Source organism: Panulirus ornatus, chromosome 7 (genome assembly GCF_036320965.1).
Source record: "Panulirus ornatus isolate Po-2019 chromosome 7, ASM3632096v1, whole genome shotgun sequence".
NCBI classification, from domain to species: Eukaryota; Metazoa; Arthropoda; class Malacostraca; order Decapoda; family Palinuridae; genus Panulirus; species Panulirus ornatus.
Genome location: NC_092230.1, coordinates 48,823,614 through 48,836,007, shown reverse-complemented (window position 1 = coordinate 48,836,007; position 12,394 = coordinate 48,823,614). Strand labels below are relative to the sequence as shown.

The following is a 12,394-nucleotide window of genomic DNA, read 5'->3' as shown; positions in this document are numbered from 1 at the left end:
GAGATGACTGACCAGGTAGGGCGGGTGAACACAGTGCTACACACATGTTTAGGAAAACTTGATCAATACTTCACGTCCACAACTAACACTATTTTCGCCTCCTGACTCACGTGAAGTGTGCAGGTTTTTCTCTCTGCATCCTGTGTGCGGGCTGTCTCCCCTTGACCACACTCACTACCTTGCCAGCTTCTGGTATATTCCAGTACCACAGGAAGCCACGGGAGCCGGGCCGTCTGATGGCCTTCCCTCGTCTCTCGCTTCCTTTTCGAAGCTGCTGCTTCTTCTGCCATAACCAAGTCCCTTACGTTGACAGCGCGTTAGTGGACGTTGTGATCGGCAGTTTAAATTTTGTATAGGAGTAAAAGTATATATTGGGTCATTCTTATTTCATTAATGGCTTCTAACTCTTCACCTTTTTAACCGAATTTGTGAATCGAAAAGGTTACGAACCATTCCAGCAGTGTTACGAACCATTCCAGCAGTGTTACGAACCATTCCAGCAATGTAACGAACCATTCCAGCAGTGTTACGAACCATTCCAGCAGTGTTACGAACCATTCCAGCAGTTACGAACCATTCCAGCAGTGTTACGAACCATACCAGCAGTGTTACGAACCATACCAGCATTGTTACGAACAATACCAGCAGTGTTACGGACCATACCAGCAGTGTTACGAACCATACCAGCAGTGTTACACACCATTCCAGCAGTTACGAACCACTGCCATTTGAACCTAGTGTGTGAACACGTCCACATTTCACTTGCTTCCTAAAGTGTATACAATTATATCCTTGACCAAGTGACCAAGAGTAACGGGATTTTCCCGCCCTCAGGCCATGTTCTGCAGGGTTATATAGACGTGTTGATTCCATGACTCGCTCATCTCATGTGTGAGGAACAGGCTCGGGTCCTCCTGTGTGGAGATGGCTTAGTGAACCAGGTGTTGACATGCGACCATCACACTCTGTCCACACTCTCCTGCCAGGTCATATTTCTATTATACATTTGAGGAAAACAGAGAAGCAAGAATATGATGATGATGGTGGTGTGTGTGTGTGTGTGTGTGTGTGTGTGTGTGTGTGTGTTGTGTGTGTGTGTGTGTGTGTGTGTGTGTGTGTGTGTGTGTGTGTGTGTCAGCAGTAGGATGTTCAGTGTGTCCAATATGGTAGTAGGGTTGTGGAGATGATGGGTCCTGTTGTGTTCAGTGTTTGTCATATTGGAGCCATGGGTCGTGTCCAGAGCATAGCGTTCTCATGATGTCAACTATGTAGCATGGTGATGGTAAACACACACACACACACACACACACACACGAAGGCTTAGGCTGGGGTGTTTAAATGTATGTGAATGTAACCAAGATGACAAGAAAAAAGATAGCATATTTGAGGAAAGGAACCTGGATGTTCTGGCTCTGATTAAAACAAAGCTCAAGAGTAAAAGGGAAGAATGGTTTGGAAATGTATTAAGAGTAAAGTCACGGGTTGGTGAGAGGCCAAAAGCTATGGAAGGAGTAGGACTACTCCTGAAGCAGAAGTTGTGGGAGTCCGTGATAAAACGTACGGAAATTCCAGAATGATGTGGGTAAAACTGAAAGTGGACGGCGAGGGATGCGTGATTATCCGTGCTTAAGCACTTGGCCATAAGAAACGTCATGAGAGGCAAGTATTTTGGGAGCAGCCGAGTTAATGGGTCAGAAGGTTTGATGAAAGCGACCGGGTATTAGTGATGGGTGATTTACATGCAAAGGTAAGTAATGTGGTAATTGAGGGTATGACTGGGGCGCATGGGGTATTCAGTGTTATGAATGGAAATGGTGAACGGCTTGTGGAGTTGTGTGCTGAAAAAGGACTGATGATTGGGAATACCTGGTCTAAAATTAGAGACTTCTGAATGTACATGTGTTGAGATGCAGCTTGTGGGATGTCTCATCACTATCTTGAGATTTGAATAGGTTTTCGAAAAAGAAGAAACACTGTCTGGGAGAAGAGTGGTGAGAGTAAGTGAGCTTGGAAAAAAAAAAAGACTTGCATGAAGAAATACCAAGAGAGATTAAGTGCAGAATGGCAAAAGGTGAGGGGGAAGGGGTAAGGAATGGGAGGTTTTTAAGGAAGCAATTATGGCTTTTGCAAGAGATGCACGTGTCATGCGCAAGATGGGAGGTGGGCAAATTAGAAAGGGTAGTGAATGGTGGAATGAAGAAATAAAGTTGCAAGTGAACGAGAAAAGAGAGGCGTTTGGGGGTTACTTGCAGATAAGGCGTGCAAATGATTGAGAGATGTAAGAGAAAGCAGCAGGACATCAGGAGAAAGGTGCAGGGATTGAAAAAGAAGGCAAAATGAGAGTTGGGGTGAGGGAGTATCAGTAAACTTTGGGGGAAATAAGATGTTTTGGAAAGAAGTAAATAACATGTGAAAAACAAGAGAACAAATGGGAATATTGGAGAAAGGGGCTAAAGGGGAAGTAATAACAGGGAGTGAGGAAGTGAGCAGGAGATGGAGTATTTTGAAGGATTGTTAAATGTATTTGATGATAAAGTGGCAGATGTAAGGTGTTTTGGTCGGGGTGCTGTGCGAAGTTAGAAAGTTATGGTGGGTAGTGAAGAGGTGGTGAAAGCCTTGCGGAAGATGAAATGCGACAAGGCGGCCGGAGTGGACCCTAGTGCAGTTGAATTAATAATGAAAGGAGGTTACTACTGATGACTGGTTGGTACGGATTTCCAATGTATGTATGGATATGGTGAGGTGCCTCAGTGAGGACTGGGGGAATGTATGCATAGTGCCCCAGTCATCATGATCATATTGAACGAAAGGAATATTTGGAAAATAAGAACATGAAGAAATTAACCACCATTCCTCATGTGTTGGTAGACCTGTCAGGGTTCCTCAGGTGTTGGTAGACCTGACAGGGTTCCTCATGTGTTGGTAGACCTGTCAGGGCTCCTCAGGTGTTGGTAGACCTGTCAGGGTTCCTCAGGTGTTGGTAGACCTGTCAGGGTTCCTCAGGTGTTGGTAGACCTGACAGGGTTCCTCAGGTGTTGGTAGACCTGTCAAGGGCTCCTCAGGTGTTGGTAGACCTGTCAGGGTTCCTCAGGTGTTGGTAGACCTGACAGGGTTCCTCAGGTGTTGGTAGACCTGACAGGGTTCCTCAGATGTTGGTAGACCTGTCAGGGTTCCTCAGGTGTTGGTAGACCTGACAGTGCCAGAATGGTTATGTGACGGGAGGAAGGTGCCAGAAGTAACAGAGTTGCACAGCTTCACATTGAAGGGAAGGAGGTATTATTATAACGGTTAATCCTCGTATGGTTGGTCTCCACATGAAAACTACAGGAATCAACATTTCAAATGTACAACTGATATATTACAGAACGTCGTACTGGCATAAATCAAATATGGTGAACCTGATAATAAATGCTGTAAACAACTATTTCTACAAAGTGAGGGGAAAGAAAACTGTGTGTAGGTGTTCAAGTCCCCCACGTCAACATGTTGACGTGCCAACGTCCCCTCGTCAAGATGTTGACGTGTCAGGGTTGGTGTTCACATCCCCCACGTCATGTTGACGTGCCAACGTCCCCTCGTCAAGATGTTGACGTGTCAGGGTTGGTGTTCACATCCCCCACGTCAACATGTTGATGTGCCAACGTCCCCTCGTCAAGATGTTGACGTGTCAGGGTTGGTGTTCACGTCCCCACGTCAACCCCACATAAATATATACAGCGAAGGCCGCCCATGGCAGCTCATCTTGTGGGTGTATACATGAGTGTGTATATATATGTCTCACCTGCCACCCACACGACACACCGTCCAACCATGCCACCCACCACCCACCTGCACCGCCCACTAACCATTCACACCACCATGCAACCACCCATATCGCCCAAAAAACCACCCACACTATGTAGCAACCATCCACACCGCCCACCAGCCTCCCATACTACCTACCACACACCCACACCGCCCACCAGCCGCCCGTGCTACCTACCACACACCCACACCGCCCACCAGCCACCCGTAATACCTACCACAAACCCACACCGACCACCAGCCACCCGTACTACGTACCACACACCCACACCGCCGACCAGACACCCGTACTACCTACCACACACCCACACCGCCCACCAGCCACCCGCAATACCGACCACAAACCCACACCGCCCACCAGCCTCCCATACTACCTACCACACACCCACACCGCCCACCAGACACCCGTACTACCTACCACACACCCACACCGCCCACCAGCCACCCGCACTACCTACCACACTCCCACACCGCCCACCAGCCACCCGCACTACCTACCACGCTCCCACACCGCCCACCATTCCTCGTACTATCTACCACACACCCACACCGCCCACCAGCCACCCGTACTACCTACCATTCAACCACACCGCCCACCAGCCACCCGTACTACCTACCATACACCCACACCGCCCACCAGCCACCCGTACTACCTACCATTCACCCACACCGCCCACCAGCCACCCGCACTAGCTACCATACACCCACACCGCCCACCAGCCACCCGTACTACGTACCACGCCGCCTTCCAGCCGCCATACTATCCAACAGCTACCCACACTGCCCACCCAACCCTTTCAATGGCCACCATACTGCCCTCCAGCCACCCACACTACCCACAAGCCACCCACACTGCCCACCCAACCCTTTCAATGGCCACCATACCGCCTACCAGCCACCCACACCACCCAGTGCCATCCAGACCTCCCAAGAGCCACCCACACCACCCAGTAGCAACCCACACCGCCCAGCAGCAACCAACACCGCCCAGTAGCCACCCACACCGGTCAGTAGCCACGTATACCACCCATCCTGAGCACCAAAACCGCCCAACAGCCACCCACACCAAACGTCCATACCACCCACCAGCCGCCATATCGCCCACCGGCCGCCCGTACCGCCCAGCTGCCACCTAAGCCACACAACTACCACCCACACCACCCAGGAGTCACCTACACCTTCTAGCAACCACCCACAACGCCCAGTAACCACCCACACCGCCCAGCAGCCACCCACACCGGCCAAGCGGCACTCACACCGCTCAGTAACCACCCACAACGCCTAGCAACCACCCACATCGCCCAGTAACCACCCACACCGCCCATTAACCACCTACACCGCCCAGTAACCACCCACACCGCCCATTAACCACCTACACCGCCCAACAACAACCCACACCGCCCAGCAGTCACCCAGTAGCCATGGCACACCGCTCACCAGCCGCTCTCACTGCCCAGCAGCCACCCACCGCCCAGAATCTCCCCACACCGCCAAGTAACCAACCACACCGCCCAACAGCCACCCAGTAATCACCCAGACCGCCCAGAATCCCCCACACCCCCAAGCATCCCCCTACACCGCCCAGTAACCAACCACACAGCCCAGCAACCACCCAAACCGCCCAGTAGCCACCCACACCGCTCAGCAGCTACTCTCACCGCCCAGCAGCCAACCACACCACCCAGCAACCACTCACACCGCCCAGCAGCTTCCCACACCGCTCAGTAGCCAACCACATCTCCCAGCAGCCAACCACACCTCCCAGCAGCCAACCACATCTCTCAGCAGCCAACCACACCACCCAGCAGCCACCCACACCGCCCATCAGCCACCTACACCTCTCTGTAGCCTTTTACTTCACCCAGCAGTCACTCAGACCGCTCAGAAGCCACCCACACCGCCCAGCAGCCACCTACACCGCCCACCTTACCTGAGTTTATTTCAGCTGGGTGAGCAAGTCCTGGCTGGCTGGCTGGCTGGCCAGGAGTCCACAGGTTATGTTTCTGCTATATTGTTAACGTGGGCGGGTTACGCCCTTGTGGACCGGCCTTTATCACTGCACTGCACTGTCGGGCCACTGCTCACGTTCTCACTTCACTGCCCTTATCACCATTTCCCCCGCATCTCGACCCAATCACGGCAAAATAACGAACAAATTCAGCGTACGCGTTATCATTTCCCGATGCCAAGACACCACTGAACAGCTGTGAGTGTGGCGGATGAGACCCTGCCCCTGAGTGGCTGGGGCGCGTGCCTCTCCACCAATCCCCTCTCGCCTTCTTGCCGGGGACGAATGAACTGCGCCGTCTGTGCGCAGTTGGGCAACGGGTCACACAGGCGCCTTTCAGGAATTTAGCTTCTTTTCTGGTGCTTAGAGTAGCCATAGACACGAACCACTGTCCCCGTATTGCCCGGACGACACTCTGAGGCTGCCAGGTCGCCCGCTGGCCGCTGCAAGCCGCCATGAGCAATCAATAGAGAGAAGGAAAGTTTAGCCTAGGATGTGGCATCACGCCATGAATGTCGGGGTAGGAGGGGGGCTTCGCCTCCCTCCCCCCTGCTGCCAGGACCGAAGGAGCCGCTCTACCAGGATGATATGCTGACACGGGTCATGTGCTGCACTGCTACCCATGATATGCTGACACGGGTCATGTGCTGCACTGCTACCCATGATATGCTGACACGGGTCATGTGCTGCACTGCTACCCATGATATGCTGACACGGGTCATGTGCTGCACTGCTACCCATGATATGCTGACACGGGTCATGTGCTGCACTGTTACCCATGATATGCTGACACAGGTCATGTGCTGCACTGCCACCCATGATATGCTGACACGGGTCATGCGATGCATTGCTATCCGCACTTTGGTGCCATCATATGCTGCACCGTCACCCATGCTATGTTGATATGGTTCATGTGCCGCACGAAGATTGATCTTGATTTCAGAGGGAAGATATGCTGAACCTAGAGAGATATATGCTGAGGTAGGAGGAATGATAGCTGAAGTTAAGGGTTGATATGCTGAGCTAAATGTAACGAATTATGCAGAATCATATACTGTGTTAAGAGGAATGATATACTGCACTAAGAAGGATGATATGCTGTACTAAGAAGGATGATATGCTGTACTAAGAAGGATCATATATTGTACCAAGAAGGATGATATGCTAAACTAAGAAGGATGATATGCTGAACTAAGAAGGATGATATGCTGTGCTAAGAAGGATATGCTGCACTAAGAATGATATGCTGTACTAAGAAGGATATATTGTACTAAGAAGGATGATATGCTGTACTAAGAAGAATTATATGCTGTACTAAGAAGAATGATATGCTGAACTAAGAAGGATGCTATGCTGTACTAAGAAGGATGACATGCTGAACCAAGAAGGATGATATGCTGAATTAAGAAGGATGAATGCTGTACTAAGAAGGATGATATGCTGAACTGAGAAGGATGATATGCTGAACTAAGAAGAATGATATGCTGAACTGAGAAGGATGATATGCTGTACTAAGAAGGATGCTATGCCGTACTAAGAAGGATGATATGCTGTACTAAGAAGGATATGTTGTACTATGAAGAATGATATGCTCAACTAAGAAGGATATGTTGTACTAAGAAGAATGATATGCTCAACTAAGAAGAATAATGTGCTGTAGTAAAAAGAATATGTTTTACTAAGATAGATGGTATGCTGTACTAAGAAGGATGATATGCCGTACTAAGAAGGATGATATGCTGTACTAAGAAGAATATGTTGTACTAAGAAGAATGATATGCTGAACTAAGAAGGATGATATGCCGTACTAAGAAGGATGATACGCTGCACTAAGAAGGATGATATGCTGTACTGAGAAGGATGATATGCTGTACTAAGAAGGATATGCTGAAATAAGAAGGATGATATGCTGAGCTAGGATGATATGCTGAACTAGGATGATATGCTATACTAAGAAAAGATGATATGCTGAACTGAGAAGGATGATATGCTGTACTAAAAAGGATGATATGTACTAAAAAGGATATGCTGAACTAAGAAGGATGATATGCTGAACTAAGAAGGATGATATGCTGTACTATGAAGGATGATATGCTGCCTAAGAAGGATGATATGCTGTACTAAGAAGGATGATATTCTGAGCTAAAAAGAATGATATGCTGTAATAAGAAGGATGATATGCTGAGCTAAGAGGGATGATATGCTGTAGTAAGAAGGATGATATGCTGAAATGAGAAGGATATGCCGTACTAAGAAACGTGATATGCCGCACTAAGGAGGATGATATGCTGAAGTAAGAGGGATGATATGCTGTACTAAGAAGGATGATATGCCGTACTAAGAAGGATGATATGCTGAAGTAAGAAGGATGATATGCTGAACTAAGAAGAATGATATGTTGTGCTAAGAAGGATGGTATGCGCTGAACTAAGAAGGATGACATGCTGTACTAAGAAGGATGATATGCCGTACTGAGAACGATGATATGCTGTACTACGAAGAATGATATGTTGTACTAAGAAGAATGATATGCTGAAGTAAGAAGGATGATATGCTGTACGAAGAAAAATACATTATAATGAGGATGATATGCTGAACTAAGAAGGATGATATGCTGAACTAAGAAGGATGATATGCTGAACTAAGAAGGATGATATGCTGTACTAAGAAGGATGATACGCTGTACTAAGAAGGATGATATGCTAGACTAAGAAGGATGATATGCTGTACTAAGAAGGATGATATGCTGTAGAAAGGATGATATGTTGAACTAAAAAGGATGATATGCTGTCCTAAGATGGATGATATGCTGAACTAAGAAGGATGATATGTAGTACTAAGAAGGATGATATGCTGTAGAAAGGATGATATGCTGAACTAAAAAGGATGATATACTTTACTAATAAGGATGATATGCTGAACTAAGAAGGATGCTATGCTGTACTAAGAAAGATGATATGCTGTACTAAGAAGGATGATCTGTTTTCCTAAGAAGAATATGCTGAACTAAGAAGGATGATATGCTGTACTAAGAAGGATGATATGTTGTACTATAAAGGATGATATGCTGTACTAAGAAGGATGATATGCTGAACTAAGAGGGATGATATACTGTACTAAGAAGAAGAATATATTGTAATGAGGATGATATGCTGAACTAAGAAGGATGATATGCTGAACTAAGAGGGATGACATGCTCTACTAAGAAGGATGATATGCCGTACTAAGAATGATGATATGCTGTACTAAGAAGAATGATATGTGTACTAAGAAGAATGATATGCTGAAGTAAGAAGGATGATATGCTGTACTAAGAAGAATAATATATTGTAATGAGGATGATATGCTGAACTAAGAAGGATGATATGCTGAACTAAGAAGGATGATATGCTGAACTAAGAAGGATGATATGCTGTACTAAGAAGGATGATATGCTGTACTAAGAAGGATGATATGCTGAACTAAGAAGGATGATATGCTGTACTAAGAAGGATGATATGCTGTAGAATGGATGATATGCTAAACTAAAAAGGATGATATGCTGTACTAAGAAGGATGAGACGCTGAACTAAGAAGGATGATATGCTGTACTAAGAAGGACGATATGCTGAACTGATCGGGATATCCTGAGATATGAAGGATGATATGCTGAGCTAAGGCGATACGCTAAATCAAGTGGAACGATATGCTGCATTAAGAGACATGATAATACTGAGTTAAGAGGAATGATAATTCTGAAACAAAAATGATGAACAAGAACAACAATCATGATTATGCTGAGAAAGATGGATAACATGCTCAACAATGATGACATGTTGAGGTATATTGGATGATAATACTGAACTAAGAGGAATGATGATGCTGAGAAATGATAAAACTGAACCAAGAGGAATGATGATATGCGGGACAAAGAGATGATGATGCTGAGACTTAGTTGATAAAGCGAACTGTGAAGGAGGATAATGCTGAATTCAAAGGGATGATAATGCTGCGACTGATGTAGAGCATGCTTAACATCGATGATATGCTGAGTATGATATGTTGCACTAAAATATAATATGCTAAACTGATGGATGATAATGCTTCAATGATAAGCATCAAAACATGCTAAGGCAAGGACGATAATGCTGAACGAAAGAGGAAGATATGCTGAGGTGAGAGGGATGATGATGAACTAAGAATGATGATAATGCTGAACTATGAGGAATGATATGCTGCGCTAAGTAGAATGATATACTTACTTAGGAGGAGTGATAATGGTGAACGAAACGGGATGATTTGCTGACACAACAGGAAAGATAACACAGCAGTATGGAGCATGATCATGCTGCGCTAAAAGGATGATAATGCCGAGACAGACAGATAATATGATTAACTGAAAGGCATGATAATCGAGAAATATGAGGAACTTTATGGCTGGGACTAAGAGGGATAATATGCTGAACTAGGGACCAGGATGCTAAACTAAATGGGATATGCTGAGCTAAGACGGATGATTATGCTGAACCGAAGGATGATATTATGAACTAAGACACCATAGACAAAAAAGAGGGCTTGCAATGCTGAAGTAAGATGGACGATAATGTTGAAGCAAGAGGAATGATAAGGTGTGATAATGGAGATGGTACTCTGCACGGAAACAGGTAATATAATTCCAGTGTGTTAATCAGAGAAGGACATAGTACAGAGGAATATGGGTCTGGCAGCTGGCTATATACATGAGGGAAGACAAGATTATCTCCATATTACAGACACTAATGGAACCACAATAGCCACTGACCCTCAACTGCAGCTACCACAAGGTAGGTGGAGTAGGGTGGATATTGGTAGTGTGAGATGGAGTAGTGGAGTGGAAGGTGGTAGATGGAATAGTGGAGTGAATTATGGTGGAGTAGGAAGTTCTCTGGAATAGTGGAGTGTGGAGTGCTGTATAGTGGAGGAGGCCTTCCATTGCAACTACCACGAGTAGTGACCCTCCGCTACAACTACCACGAACAGTGACCTTCCACTGCATCTACCACGAGTAGTGACCCTCCACTGCATCTACCACGAGTAGTGACCCTCCACTGCATCTACCACGAGTAGTGACCCTCCACTGCATCTACCACGAGTAGTGACCCTCCACTGCAACTACCACGAATAGTGACCCTCCACTGCATCTACCATGAGTAGTGACCTTCCACTGCATCTACCACGAATAGTGACCTTCCGCTGCATCTACCACGAGTAGTGACCTTCCACTGCATCTACCACGAGTAGTGACCTTCCGCTGCATCTACCACGAGTAGTGACCTTCCGCTGCATCTACCACGAGTAGTGACCTTCCACTGCATCTACCACGAGTAGTGACCTTCCACTGCATCTACCACGAGTAGTGACCTTCCACTGCATCTACCACGAGTAGTGACCTTCCGCTGCATCTACCACGAGTAGTGACCTTCCACTGCATCTACCACGAGAAGTGACTTCCCACTGCAACTACCACGAGTAGTGACCTTCCACTGCATCTACCACGAGTAGTGACCTTCCGCTACATCTACCACGAGAAGTGACTTCCCACTGCAACTACCACGAGTAGTGACCTTCCACTGCATCTACCACGAGTAGTGACCTTCCACTGCATCTACCACGAGAAGTGACTTCCCACTGCAACTACCACGAGTAGTGACCTTCCACTGCATCTACCACGAGTAGTGACCTTCCGCTGCATCTACCATGAGTAGTGACCTTCCACTGCATCTACCACGAGAAGTGACTTCCCACTGCAACTACCACGAGTAGTGACCTTCCACTGCAACTACCACGAGTAGTGACCTTCCACTGCAACTACTACAGACATCGTCCCTCAACTGGTTTTCACACGCTATTAACCTCCTTCCAAAACATTTTCTTATTCTTTCTGAAATTTGTTGATGCTTGCTCACCCCCAAATCTTATTTGACCTCTTTTTCAACCCCTGCACCTTCCTCTTGATCTCTTGCCGCTTTCTCATGTCCATTTCCCAAGCATTCGTACTTCTTCCATGTAGGGACCGCCCACAGACCTCTCTCTTCTCTTTCAGTAGCAACATAGCGTCACTATACCATTCACTAGCCTATCTCACCTCCTTTCCTTCCGCATGCCACACACCTCAGTCCTCTCCCACTCCCTTGGCTGTGTTTACTCTCACCTCCTGCCATCCTACACCCAATCTCTCGTGGTATTTCTTCACACAAGCCTCTTTTCGAAGCTCACTTTCACCATCCTCTCCTCGTCCATATCATTTCCTCTTTTGCGAGAGCTTTGTACCAATTTTCGCCCTGACCTTCACCAGGTAATGACCAGACATCACACCACCTGCCTCTCTCAGCACATAACAACATAACCATCATCTCCCACCACATAACAACATAACCATCATCTCCCACCACATAACAACATAACCATCATCTCCCACCACATAACAACATAACCATCATCTCCCACCACATAACCATAACCACAATCTCCCACCACATAACAACATAACCATCATCTCCCACCACATAACCATAACCACAATCTCCCACCACATAACAACATAACCATCATCTCCCACCACAT

At 46.9% G+C, this 12,394-nt stretch overlaps 1 protein-coding gene across 1 annotated transcript in view; it reads right to left on the bottom strand.

The window, feature by feature from the left end:
- Pde8 (phosphodiesterase 8) overlaps nt 1-6,035 on the bottom strand; it is a 302,345-nt gene extending 296,310 nt beyond the window's left edge. The window contains exon 1 of the mRNA XM_071663763.1: nt 5,735-6,035. The gene's annotated coding sequence lies outside the window, so the exon portion shown is untranslated. The remainder of the gene's footprint in view (nt 1-5,734) is intronic.
- Between the last annotated feature and the right edge of the window lie 6,359 nt (nt 6,036-12,394).